This window comes from Galleria mellonella, unplaced genomic scaffold (assembly GCF_026898425.1).
Source record: "Galleria mellonella isolate WM207_F2 unplaced genomic scaffold, CSIRO_AGI_GalMel_v1 utg173, whole genome shotgun sequence".
In the NCBI taxonomy this organism is placed as follows: Eukaryota; Metazoa; Arthropoda; class Insecta; order Lepidoptera; family Pyralidae; genus Galleria; species Galleria mellonella.
Window position 1 is genome coordinate 5,632,730 of NW_026442016.1, and position 15,355 is coordinate 5,648,084.

General features: G+C 30.9%; 1 protein-coding gene across 30 annotated transcripts in view; it reads left to right on the plus strand.

Annotated features, from left to right (window-relative positions):
- The first annotated feature begins 2,347 nt into the window (after positions 1 to 2,347).
- LOC113515686 (glutamate-gated chloride channel) overlaps positions 2,348 to 15,355 on the plus strand; it is a 90,399-nt gene continuing 77,391 nt past the window's right edge. For 6 of the 30 annotated variants that reach the window (XR_008252656.1, XM_052893293.1, XM_052893292.1 and 3 more), the window contains exon 1: positions 2,353 to 2,835. The gene's annotated coding sequence lies outside the window, so the exon portion shown is untranslated. Of the gene's footprint in view, positions 2,836 to 15,355 lie in introns of all 30 variants that reach the window. The other 24 variants (XM_052893290.1, XM_052893291.1, XM_031910320.2 and 21 more) reach the window with 13 other exon arrangements.

Below are 15,355 nucleotides of genomic sequence, written 5' to 3' on the forward strand. Positions count from 1 at the left end.
TTAAATAGTGCTATCAGTATTTTGGTAATACATAGTTTGTAAATTAAGCACAGCGTTTATATAGGTTACTCAACACTTATATAACATTGATCGTTGTTACTCCAAGTTATAGTAGATACTACTACAAGTGTAGAAAAGGCCCTCTGGTATTAAAATTTCATCCCTCCATTATTGTACACAAAGGCCTCTGACAGGCTGACCAGATGACGGCTTCCGGCGTCCATCTACCCTCCAACGCACAAAATGTGAAGTAATTTGTAAGTGATCCAGACATAAATATGAAAAATTAAGAGGTTTTGACTGGGATACCCGGGTGCTCAGCTGCGAGCTGAGCATTATCTAACAGATCTGTCCCTGCCATTTGGAATTTACGGTAGGTTTTAAACTATAACATAAAGTGATAACGCATAATTGTAGATACTATAGAGGGAGATAGACATGAAGAGGGAAAGAGATTATTAGTAATGGAATCTCTCGAACTGCACGCGGTCCTCTCTGGAAAACTTCGTAGTTAATTCTTGTCGAATCCACGACAATGAACCAACCGAGCTGTTTTATCATTCACCTAGCATCTCACAAGAAAGTAAATATTCTATATTTAAATAACCTACTTATAAGTTTAACTTATAGTCTAGTACAATTGTTGTAATTGTATATCTACTCCAAAAGTGCAGACTTGGCCACTATGGTAAAAAACATGAATAAATTATATTCTAATGATTTAATTTCCCTGTTCACTGGAAAAACTGAGTTCCTATTTTAAAATTATAACGAATGAACTAGACGTAACTACACCTAATTGAAAAATTATCCATAGCATTTGTCAATTTAAATTACATATCTTAGATATCTATAGGCAATCTAACCATTTGATTATATTATCATTGATTGATCCGGTTAAATTATTATTATTATCAATATTACAAAGAGAAAATATTTTTTTTTATAATTGTTTAAATAAACTCAAAAACTACTCAACCGATTTGAAAATATAATAAAATTAAATCACTTTAATACAATAATTCATTTTAGCCATCACAGGACACCATGCTGGACCTAAGTCTCATACATATAAGGAATGGTCATGTCATCATTGACTCGCTATAACACATTTTATATAGTTGCTCTCTATTTTGTTTCATCCCTCAAGAACTGTACCGTATGTTGTTACCATACCCATTATCTACTATCAAAAATTAAATCGAAGGTGTAGATAAAGTTAATTATTATATGATTTCTTCAAACGATATCTTTATTCAATTTACTTGAATATGATACTTAGATACTAATCAACTTTAAATCCTGCAAAGTTTAAACATTGAGTGTAAATAGTTCAGGTAGTTTTTTCTCTTTCACATAACTAACTTTCATAACAGTTTAGTAAGCCTTACAAAATAGCTTACCTGTTCGTATAATAACATAGTAATCAGCGCTGTATGTATGTATGCTTGTTTACCACCTTCGTGTTGTAAAAAAACCCCAACGAAGTTCAGAGACAACTTAAGCGAAGGTCGAGTGAATCTTCAATTTCTCCCTCCTCCTCCACGCTTTATTTAATGTAGTGGCGCTAAATATATATATTCATAAATATACTTATGTTTGAAAGTATGAACAAAGATATCATACAGTGGGAATTAATTACTGCAATTAGCTTAGTGATCATATAAAATAATGGATTTAAAATCGGCCAAAGTAAATTTAATTTTGAATCGTGATTAAATTTATTGTATATAACGTTGAACCCATTTTAATGCTTATAAATAAATGGACTATAGAATATAATTAGAATATATATATAGAATATATACTAGAAAAACTCATAGAATAGGTATCTACTCCTTATCTTAATTCACGTGAGGAATGTCGCGAGTTACAAGTTTTGTCATAATTTTCTCTACACAATGACTATACAACGAGATAGAGATAACAAAAAGAAACCTACCTCTGATTACGAAACTCTTGTAACTATTTTACCATTATAAAAACAAGGGCTAGGAATGAAAATAATTAACGTTTATTTGTTAGATTATTTGTAAAGTAAGTTGAAGAGATTGGGCTCGCCTGCTGTTTGCTATTATCGCTGTTTCACGCGATGTCTTGGCGCCCTGACCTCCGCGGTATTTTATTACTTATTGACTTACGTAGTTTTTTTCATAGCAGTCACAAAATTATTATGAATTTCACGAAATAAATCTATTTTTTATGGAATAACGCATCCTAATGATACGCAACGAAGTTGGGCAGTGCATTATGTACCTGCAATGCCATATATCTAGTTCTAGATGACCGTATAGACTGGTAAAGAAACAAAAGATTTATTGAAGGTGCACGGTGATCGGGCACGGCAGCGCGGCGAGTGTCAGTGCGCATGCCCGCCACTGCGCCACTAGGAGGCGCGCTGCCCCCTGGCGGACTCGCGCCGCAGTGAATTGCGTAACAAAAGCACACTCGCCTTCTAACGCGACGCTGAAAACTTTCGCTCCGTACGCGCCGACGGAATGGAAAAACGTAAAACGAAATAAAAGTTTCCCGCGGTACGCGCACCTCAATTCTAACGTTAAAAATCATCCCGTTACCGTCCCGTGTTGCTTAGGAAACTCGAACTATAGCTTCTCGCTTTTCTTTTTTAGTTTCCAAGTTTGCCTCTAAAGTTGACTGTGGCGAAAAGTGATCCGATGCGATTTTCGCCGGCTGCGTATAATATTGTGTGGACGATCTAGTGTGTTGTGTTCATTTGTTTTGTTTTGCTTTGCTTCCTTTGGCGAGTGGTGGAGGCCGGTGACCGTTGGGACGGCGCTGGTGGTAGCAATCGATAGTGCGGTGGGAGCGGCAAAGGTAATATTTTATTTCTTTATTACATATATGTATTGGATTATACTGACGTTTAGTTTTACATAAGTGTCTGTAACCGTTTACATATTTTAATGTCATTTTCAAATTTACCACATTTTATTAGGTACCTATGTACCTAGTTAATTTATACACTTATCTGTGTTCTTTCTTGTAATTATTATAATATGATAATACCTATATGTAAATATATTATATTTATGACAATTATAGTATTCTATTAACTAAACAAAACTACTTATAATCACCTTTTAATTTATTTTACGTTCTAATAAGATAAATAACGTCCGTTAAAGTTTTCGTATCTACTTCATTCGTAAAAATTTCATATTAGAATTACGTACGTATTTATTATAGAATGGAATAGAAAATATTTGTTGGCCACAAAACAATTTCATAAGAAGATAAATATTTAATTATTAAAAATTAAAAATGCTTTTAAGTATTATAGCATTTAGCACTGGTGTACCAGGCTTGCGCTTTCTACATAAAAAAAAAATTACCAAAATTGGGATACGTCCAAATATGACGCATGTTTTCAGCAAACTAGGTCAAATAAATAGGTCTAGTGCTCTGTGTAAAATGTTTTACGTCATACATATTATGTATATTACTGTGTTGCACTACTTAATCCAATTAGAGTACAAACAGTTGAAAAATAATTAGGTTCTTCAGGGTACACAGTATAGCAAATTTGTTACCTATTCACAATTTTTACGTACTCTAAAGCATTTCTGAGTTATACTAAAACTCGCGACAAATAATGTTAGTCATTTGTTTTTATACATAAGTCTATTATGTAATGTATATATAATGCAATAGATTATTAAAATTTATTTACCCACTCCATGAATCACCGTAGCGCAATGTAGCTATTGTAGGTACACCGTAGCGCGTGAAAGCTCGTTGCTACGCGTAATATGGCCCCGGATTCTATTGTCAACATTTTTCTAAATTGTTTCAGATTAGTCTATTCAGGTATTCAGGTATCTGCGCTCTGATTTTTTTTACTTTCTACTTATAAACGATTCTAATTTTATAAGCTAACTAATAAATAAGCTAACTAGTGGGTAGAACCGTCTGGCTCTTAATGTTAGTTAATTAATCTTAGGTACATGACTTTCGTAATATATTTTACAAAAAGTCAATCCTTTTTAATGTTCAAAATACCTCAAAAACAACGACAAAGGTTTTATTACTTGTCTAAACATTTTTGCACAAAGGATCTGCGTTTGGACTAAGCAACATAAAAGTTGAAATAATTGTTGGAAACGACAAACATAGTAAATTTATAAAATTCCCATTACACATATAGACATCGTTAAAAAATGAACATAAAAATAAATCATATTTGATATTATTTAATTGTATGATTTCTATATTAAATTGATTTATTGGCATAACATTTTATACAAAATATTTTAGTAATTTTAAGCTATTATACAACTTTATATAGACTAAGTATAATAAATAAATAAAACAGGTATATTTCGAGTTATTTTTTCATGAAATATAAAATCTTGTTTATGAAATATAAATGTGTCTGTTTGTGAAGTTTTACAACTAAGCGCCTGCTAAACTTTTTTTAGGGTGATTTGAAACCTAGAAATGAATATAGGGCATCCAATTACGAGTGACAACAGACCCTAGTAGACAGCATTAAAATACGTATTCCCGCATCCATGTCAGAATGATGAGGGACAAAATATGCAACCGTTGAGACTTTTATTAGCATATTACATTTAAAAATGGAACGTACCTATCCCACCGTCTCTTGTTTGATTAAGGATGAAATGACATAAAATCTAAATGACTCTGAATAGTTGAACAGGTTGAATCAGTCAAGTGACGTCAGCGCAAGATTTCTTACATAATTGGCTGGTTAGCTTAATGTTTTATATTATATTAACCTTTCTCGTCTAATATTTAACTCCTAACCGTAGCGTATTAGGATGTGGGTTAATGTTGATAAATCGGTCGGGATTAACAGGTATACTCGTATGTCAAAGGTTCCGCTCGGGCAAAACTGTGGTAAACAGCTAATACGTACCAAATATACATAAAAATCAGTAGATAAACAATTATCTGTACTACTAGAAAGCCTGTTACTTTTTGTAAGCCTATGTTAGTTTCTGTAATATATGGTAATACGAATCCTGTTTTCTACAGGACAGGCTCAGACTAGTATATTTTAAATTTTGTGCTTATACAAACATACTCTAATAATAATAAATACATGTTTCCCTATTTTTTAATACTATAAAAAATCCATATTATGAGTTAATAAATGAAAATAAATCCATACGCATTTAGAAATAGATATTAGGTTGAAAACCATCACGAAACACCTAAAAGATATTTTCCGTGGTATAACTCCCTAAATGGAAATAATCATAACCTGAACAGTTGAAAAATGCGGATTGGAATTCTATCGGTTGATGTCAAGAGGTTAAATATTTTACTGTATATAAAATTTGTCATCATTGAATGATCTTTCTTTTAATACATTTGGCAAGCGTTCCCTCTATTTAACTTCGCATATCTCCTACACATAGTTTTGGCACGGATTACTATCATGATAGATAAAAAATTCAAAAAGAATATACGAAGTCAAAATATTGAAATATTTTGTATGCAACTTTATTTATATGTGATTTTTTTTAATAACATCATACATCATTTTGTATGGACTATTAGATATGGATTTGAATTCATGCCAAATACTTAGTGTGACAGTTTTTAAATCAAATCGAAGGTTTAAATGTGATTTGCAATTAATAGTGAACAAATATAGACGTACCCTGACCCATAAGAGTTTCCATAAGTTGAGCTACCTACTGAACACATATATCTTTATTTTTCATTCGTATTAGATTGGGCGACGACATGTGGCGACGAGTTCTCTTAGTTTTGGTGTAGTAATTTAAATAAATATAAAGACATAACAAAAAGTAGACATAAATAATTACATACATACTTCCTTTTATCACAACTTTTCATATATGCACATTAGTTAACATTCCACTTTTGAAGGCTGACCTTTCAAATAAAACCTGCAGCATACAAAAATAGTTTATATTCAGACGTAAAAAAAGGTTTTATCTATACTTTTAATTACTCTATTCTGTTATTACTCGTAACTTCAAAAACTAGATATCATTATGGCGTTATTAAAGAATAAAGTTAAATAACCTAGTAAGATATTTATATAGAAATAATGTCTACGTACATACATCATACTTACAAACAATTATTATTTCTATTTCATTTCATTAAAGACCTATACAGCTGACACTTGCGACCTTTGTAAAATTTACGGTTGCGATAATTGTCCATTTCGTTCTATTTATTAAGTCTATGTTTTGATCCAAGAAGTACTTAGTCAAAGTTCATCAATTAGTTCAGTGCAATGGCTCTAAACCAGTATTGACATAAATTAATTCCAACATATGTATCAAGTTAAGATATAACCGACCCGCATACCTATTTTCTTTCAAATCCGTTTAGACGTTTCAGCATAATTTGGTACATTACTCATATTTATACTACTCATGCTCATATATCAAGATATTTGGATGTTTGTAGATTCAAATATCTTTGTTAACATTCAAATCAATAATATTAATAGGAAGTAAGGTACCTACCTACTTACATTTAGGTTAAATAAGCGGTAGCCAACAAAGATAGTCATAGCTTTCATATAGTCGGAGTGACAGTAAAAAGACACTAAATTTTTTAGTGGAGATAGAAGTTTTATTGTTCAATCCTCGAAGTGATCACGTAATACGTGCTGATTTAGGTATACGTGATTACTGTAAGGACATTACTAGATACTTTAAGTATGTATTACATTTTCTTACCCTAAACATTTGAACATTCTTTAAAGAACAATGCCTTTTATACTATCTTTGTATTAGATCGTTATAAATTTAATTGAAACAATGTAAAGTTCACACCAGATATTCTGAAATATAAATTATCTAGAGACATGAATATTGCATTAACACAAGAAGGATTATTAAGGTAGTCCCTTTTCACACCAGAACATGTTTACGAACCTAAAGCAAAATTAATATACATTTCAAATTACTTCCGTAGTTAGTCAACTCGCTACTGCAAATTTGACGAAGAACTTTATAATTACTATTCCCCATGAAGGGCCATCCATAAATAGTCTTACAACAACAACAACAGATCTATCTGTGTATTCTATCTTATAATACCTATTCTGTATTAATACAAATGAATCTCATGTTTTTTTATATGTTATTTTTATTTATTTATTTAAATATGTATACCATAATATTATCATAGAAGACAATTTGAAACCTCTTTATACACAATTCATAAATGATACCAGAATGGCGCAGACCGTTCATGCTTTCGAAGCTCAAACAAAAAGATCTTTTCTTTATACAACTTAGGATGGCAAAGAAGCTGACGGCCTATCTGATGGAAAGTGGTAACCGTCACCTATAGACATGAGCAGTACCATGGACATAACAGAGTATACTGTTTCACCCATGATACCCCCCATGCATTGCCATTCCTGAGGACTCAGATGTTATTCCTCTGTACCCTGTAAATTCACGCCATATCCCACCCTTCAAACCGAAACACAGCCATGCAAAGACATCTGCATTACGGTTGAAATACGAATGGGACAGAGGTACCCAAGCAAACGCCTTTTGTACAGTCTCCCTCTGGTAAAGATTTTATATAACTATCTTTATCTATATAAAAAGTGAATATACAAAAGCATATAAATAAATAATAATATAAGCGATAGGCAAATAGATACTTGTAGTAAATACTTATGTGTGTCAGTTATGTAGGTTAGGGATTGTCACCCTATAGTGTTCAGAATCATGTAAAATATAACTAGAGAGAGCTGTACTATATTATATATAGTCTGGTAACGCTAACCGCAGTCGGTAGTCATGTTTCTGTTCATGCAAATGAAAAAAAATGTATAATTTAAATTTATTATAGCGCGAGTGTATTCGCTGAGCTGGTTACGTATAGAGTCAACTAAAAATATCTAATAAACCTACGGCACTAAGTTCAGTGAACCCAATTGAATAATGTATGTATTTTGCAATAAAAATGTGTAGTTATATTAACAATTGGATAACTTTATCTGATATCTGATTATGTTTTTATTTTCAACTGCCTTCAGGAAAAAAAAGTGTATTACTGATAAATATATTCTACAGAAAGCAAAATATATCGGTTCTCCTATATATAATCTGTATATATTTATACCCATATATTTGTATACATTTTGAAATAATAAATTTTTCTTAAAAATCGTCGCGTTATTATTCAATAAAATAATCTCTCAAGAATCTTTTAAAAATTAAATAAACTCGCTGTATGCCGACCATAATTCGAAATACGAAGTAAATCTCACTACTGATACTTGTGTATTATTATGTACAGCACTCTTGTATATTATTATGTACAATTCTAATATAATGCATTTTTAACCGACTGCATTTGTACAATAAAGAATAATCCACTTTGGGTTTGTTGGAAGAAAATTCTATTAGAATTAAGCCTTTGTACATTTTATTACCTCTGTCATATTCTTATAACTGTTGTGTACAATAAAGAATTAAATAAATAAAATAATAAAAATTCTAGTGACTCTATACAGGCAAACATAATGTAATATATGTACCACGACTTCCTACTAGATGGAACGTTGACCACAAATATTATGTTAGCAGGGTCGACCTTAGCCAGACAAATATAGACTTAGGCAAATGTTTGATGGCATCCCCAACTGACAAGAAGACGACGGCTACCCTTACGTATTTACACCCGAGAATAAAAAATACCTGATTCCAGAGAGATAAAACCGCAATATTTCCATTATCATGACACAAACTTAATGGTCGGTAATTAATTTAATTTACAGGACAGTACAAAGAGACAATTAAATTATTCAAAGCTTTTAATACACTGATCTACTAACAAACTTAATAGCTAAGTTTCATTGTAGCTACAATATATTTACTCATTATATATAGAACAAGGTCATAGTTATGATTATGTTATTAATATTTAAATGAATTCTCCAAGGACTTTCACAATGTCAACCAAAAACCGCGTCACGCATGGTGTATCACACACATATTTTTTTTAATCACTGTTTGTAACTTTCTTTACCACTGCTCTGCTTTATTATGGATTGAATTTATTACTGTGACGATATACAGGGATCCTGTTATTATTTTTATTTCTCGGTTATAGAGCTTTTCATAATATAGTACGACATGTGACCACGCCATCCTAAGCAAGCACAAATGCAATATTGTCTCTGTGTTCGCTTAGGAAAAAATGACTTACTCTTAACAGTTGACCGCACTGTACTGCCTCATTAAGTGCTTTTTCACGCTACGTTTAAAAGATCCGATGTTATAGGATAAAGGAAAAATGTATCAGGAAAGACCATTCCACGTTGTTACGGTTCATATAAGGCAAATTTATTTGTACGAGAGCCCGGGCAGTCAACCGTGTACGAGTATGGTTGTAGACACTGGCCTATCATCGTGGCGCGATATCGGAAAGAGGAAGTTGGAAAGCGATTAAAGTTCTTCTAAGCACTCTCCATTGAGTAGGTGGTAGAAGACACTGAGGGAGGCTTCATCTCTACGTGGTACAATTCTTGTTAAATTCGTCACGATGGGCTAACTGACTTACTTTATCCTCACCTATCATCCTTTACTGGTGCCCCGCCGGTGTACACCGATAGCGTGGGTGGTTACCATTACATTATCACCCACGTTGTAAAGATTCTAGAGTTTTGCTCAACTCAGCGTCTCCTACGATACGGGCAGCTCGTTTTTGCAGAACATCGAGAATGTGTATGAGTTACTGAACGAAGCTATCCCAGAGAACAGAAACAGAAAATTTCATAGTACATACGCCCTCAAGGTACTAAGAGGTAACCAACAAATAGTTATTTTCACATTTAAAATATTAGTAAAGGTTTGCCTGGAAACTACAGGAACTATATCCGATTTACTATTACTAGATAATTAATTTCAATTTATCCATTTATTTTTATAATAATTTATTGAATTCCTTCTATAAGAAATGTAATAAAATTTCTAACAAATCTAGATGATTCATATTTACTTTTATTCCAAAAATAATTTTGTATCAAATGCAAGCGAATGGTGTGTAATTGCTGTAGATAATACTGTATAATTTCAGTTAACTGTTAACGGCGGTGACAGCTCAACGATTAATTGCATCCCAGAGATCCTAAGAACAAATCTCAGCTTTAAACATCTGAATTTTTCAAATTCCTGCTTAACAAAGGCGTCTTAGAAACTCTTGACACCGTAAAGCATGCCATTCTCAAACGAAATAGTAGTAGTTTAATTATTTAAATCAATTACACAAAGTTCGATCAATAACCAAATAAACGAGGCAACGGTAACCAATTACCATCAAATGAGCTGCATACTCGTTTGACAGCTATATTATAAAAAAGTTTACTCTGCTTATTGATACGAATAAACATAATATATTTTCTTATTTTACTAAATAATTTTTTTGAAATCGTTACTAAATAAAAACACGAACATTTTTAAGAGCATTATGTCATAAATAAGTCATAAATAATAATATTAAATAATAATTATGTCATAAATAATAATATAATGCCAAAAAATTTTTGTTTTATTATACTAGCCGTTAACTGTCCATAGCTGCTGCTAAATATGAACTACATAAGATAAGTTTTGTCACTTAATTATTTACTATACTTATTTTTGATTCCACACTTACCGATTTTTACTTACTCACTTTGAACTATTTTTAATGTTACATATATTTTTAGGCATATAAATTATTGCATTTAATCCAATATTACTATAGTGAAATTATTATTTAGTTAAAAATTATTAGTGACAAATAACAAAATATAATTTTTTGACTTGGAATAACTTAATTTCGCCTTAATAATTTGTAGCGAACAGTTGAAAGTGAAATATGAATTGTGATTTTACGATAAGAGCAAGCAAATAGGGACTTTAAAATAGTATGAGAAAGTCTCTATTCCTCGCCTTGCACAGCTCATTTGGCCATCTGCTGCGATTTCATTTCACTACTTAACAAATGCAGCCGATTATTCACGAATAAATCCGAACGTAGCAACTATCTGCGATTTCACTTTACGAGCGATTTGTAAGTGATCTCTTTGCGAAGCGACATATCTAGAGAAACGTATGATTTGGCATATGAAATTTCACATTTCACATTCGTGAAATATTCTAAGCCTTCTATTTTTATATTATCTATCAGGTACTGGCTAAAAAGAAATTTAATGATTACAATATTTTGAAACAAAAATTAATATGAATTACATATATATATATATATATATATATATATATATATATATATATATATATATATATATATATATATATATATATATATATATATATATATATATATATATATATATATATATATATATATATATATATATATACACATATATATATATATATATACCGTGAATAATAAATTAAGTAAAATTACATATGTACACTACCTGCTCCCATTTTTAGCTATAGGCAATTTTACTTCATAACTACCAAGAAAACGGCCTAGTTTTCCAGAAAACGAGGTCGATATTACACATATGTAATTTTCCATGAAATCGCTTGACATTTCAATTTACCTAGTTTTGAACGAGTACTATAGATATTAGATAATGCTCAGTTATATTTTTAATATTAGTTCATATCCACTCTCAACAATAATTTCCAATACAGCAAACGTCGTTGAATGAGTCACGTGTAAAATTTTGATCCTAATACAAATATTATGTTAAATATTCTCACGAAATACCAATTCGGAAAAATTATTGCGTGATCATTTATCAAACCAATATTTTGCTACATTATGTGATTCAGATAAGACAATGAGGTAAATGTTATTATATATTTTATTACGTTCACTGGTGTCCCTAGCACCAGAAATTTATGACGGTCGAGCATTCAACACGCATCCGGGTCGTAGCGCGGACCATATGAACCACTACTGTTCACTTCCTCACTAGCTCAACTAAAATAAAACCGTATTTTTATGTCTATCTCGGACTTGGCTGCGTCAGTACGTAGTATCCGGTGTAAGTTTTCTTCTGCTGACATTTGTGAATTTAGATCGCTGCCAATCTTGGACGTATTTTTATTACATGATAAAGCGGATTTACATTAAATGCAAGATGCATTTAAAACCTGTCCTCTTAGGTATCACAAAATCTTTATCTCCTGTTAAATCTTGTGTTTTTTGAGTAACAATAAAATGGAAGATTTTTTCTTTTTTAGTTATTAGTTCTTCTTTTTTATGTGATTTTTCTTTCTTTCTGCTTTTTATTATAGTTATTATGATAATAGATAATAATAATGATATTGATTAAAAAATCATACATTATCATAAAAAGTAAGTATCTCTACTAAGTAGCAAGTATTAAGTAGTACACAAATGAACATGTTGTATTATAATAATAAAAATAGGCAACAAAACTTCGCTGCTATTCATAAAAATGCCAAATGCCTCGTAAACTTATTTTAGCTATTGGACTGTTTTGTCTCTTTTTTGTCCAAATACCTAATTTGAAAGAAAGTGATAAAACATTGTAATAGTTAAAATAAATTTGTAGTAAGTTTTAATTTTTAAATTTAAATTTTTAAAATTTATTAAATTATTGTTCAGATGACATTTCAATAGAAAGAGAATGATATCAAATGAGCACGTAATATTCACAATATCAATTTTTATAGGCGCACGTTCCAATATGATTGTGAATTTGTATACTGTTAGGGAAAAATATCAAATGTGCAACAATAAAAGTGCCTACATAATATTTACCTTACTAAGGATCATATGGCTAAACAGAAATCGCGAAAAGAAATTCTACTTCGTTTCGCGATAAGACAAAATAAGAATTGGAGTAGAACAAAATATACCTTACAAGATATACAAGAACAGTAAGAAAAAATAGTATCTACATATAGTAGTATCCTAGCACAAGAAAATTTAGAATGATGAAAGAAGAATAATATGATGTGTCATATATAAATACAGTTTATAAATGAACATACCTACATCAAATATATTAAGAAAAGAAAGCTTAAGGTACCCACAAAAAAAAATCGTTTCTCAACTAAGTGCAAGAGTGGTGGCACCTATGCGATACTACATGTGTTTAATAAATCTAGGTACTTCGGACTCGGCGCTCGTATAATTATGATAGAACTTCACGTACAGGTAAGTTCGTTTAATCATTAAATATGTGTCACTTTAAGAAAAAAACAAACGATGTTTCTGGAATTTCATGTCACACATAATTTAATATAATCGGATAAGTTAATGTGAGTAATAAAGAAATAAGAAATTCCGTCATATACTACTATTATTATAATACTCTTTGTATTTAAACGAAATTGCCGGGTGGCCCCGCCATATAATAGACCACTCCTTTCTTTCCCGTGAATGTTGTAAGAGTCGACTAAGGAAACTTAATGGTCGAGACATGGGCAGCAGCGTCCCTCTTAAATGTTTTAAGAGGGACGGCTGATCCAAAACTTGGCTACGGTTACCAACCCACCTACCAAACGTAGCAACTAACAATAAGGGGAGACCTATGTTCAGCAGTGGACAGTTAACGTCTGACATAATAAACTCAAACACAATATGTTATTTCAAATTTAGCTATTTATATGACACCAGCCGCTGGAGTATGTAACTCAATCCTATTCCTGTCTCATCGGTGATTGGAATGGAATATTTATCTATGGATCTCAGTGTTCTGAATGATTTAATACGGATAAATATCTTGTAACTATGCACATATTTTTATTTTCTAATAAAACATCTGAAATAAATCTCCAAAATACTTTATACCGAAATAACATTACCTACCTTCTGTAGGCGCCTACATACATTGGTAACCTAATTTAAACAAAGCGAGTAAATTTTTGTTGTTCTTTTACTTCTTAAAAAATTATTTAGGAACTTTTTATAAATATTTCTTTATTGTTAGACTACATTTGCAAATATTTTTGAAGATTGTTCGTGTGTTGTTATTTTATTCAACACCTTTTTATGTTTCGGTTTTGGTTGTGTTTTGGTGTTTTGACATTTAGTTTTCTCTGATTCTAATCTAGCTTCTTGTTTTTATTATTATGTATTACTTGATTTTTTTTTTCTTTTTAAATCGCTACACTTACTTAATTGTTGTAATTAATAATTAAATAGTAATTTTTGTTTTATTACAAGATTAAATTATTCATACCCTACTAATTTTATAAAATAGCTGTAACTCGCGGATTTGCTCACTTGTATAAGGATAAAAATGTATTTTATCTAGGACACGTTTGTGTACCAAATTTCATTCAAATCTATTTCATCGTTTAAGCACAATTGAACAAATATTCAAACACCTTTATATATTATTGTGAAGGCAGTAGACTAGCTACTTTCTTCACAAACTCTTCTTGCAAAAATTATTCAAAATGATTCTTAATGTGTTTTTATGATGAGCTGTAATGATTTATATAAGCAGTATTACCGCAGTATTGAAAACTTTGGTTAAAATATTACTATGTAAAAAAATCTAATAAATTCCAACCAATACCAATGTTATAATTTTAGCACTTCCAACGTCAGACGACGTGCATTTTAAAAAAATATATACACTTGTAAGAAGATCTTTAATTAGGTACTACCTACGCACCCGCTCCCATAAATTCGCACTAGTTATTTCGCTGTACACAAAAATAATTTATTTTAGAATTGTAAGCTATTACTACAAGCTTATAAAGGTTCATTATAAATCAATATCGAATGGAATTTAACCATCATACTTATAATTGATTTTTATATAACTGATTACTGTAATTATAAATTATTTTTATGTAATTTAAAACTAAAAAATAAATTACGGCCTACATGCTAGAAAGTAGTAACCGTCGCTTATTGAAATAAACAGTACCCGGGGCATCACAAAGACCACACTATGAGTAGTTCTATCAATCAATTTGGGCGTGGCAAGTCACTCTAAAAGAGCAAGGAGCCGCTGGTTACATACAGTATTAGCTTATATAACTATATATGATATTAATGAAAGTCACCCCATACATATGTAGCAATTAATTTTATGTATTGGAATGACATTGGCAAGTACGGCAGGGACATTGAACGGTCACTAAGTACATAAGTAATGCGAAAGTCATATGTAGTTATCTACATGTGGCACTATCGAATACATTTTCTTTATTTTGTTTTTGCTTTGGATTTATTTAAATGTCTATATGATTAAAATTTCTTTGTATGTTTAAAATGAATTATAATAAACCATACATGAGTCTACTTCGTTTTAAATCTTATTTGGATCGATCATCTATCTATTATCGAGAATAGTGTAATTTTTGAGATGTAACACACATAAATTGTAATGGTAAATAAAAGTAAAAGC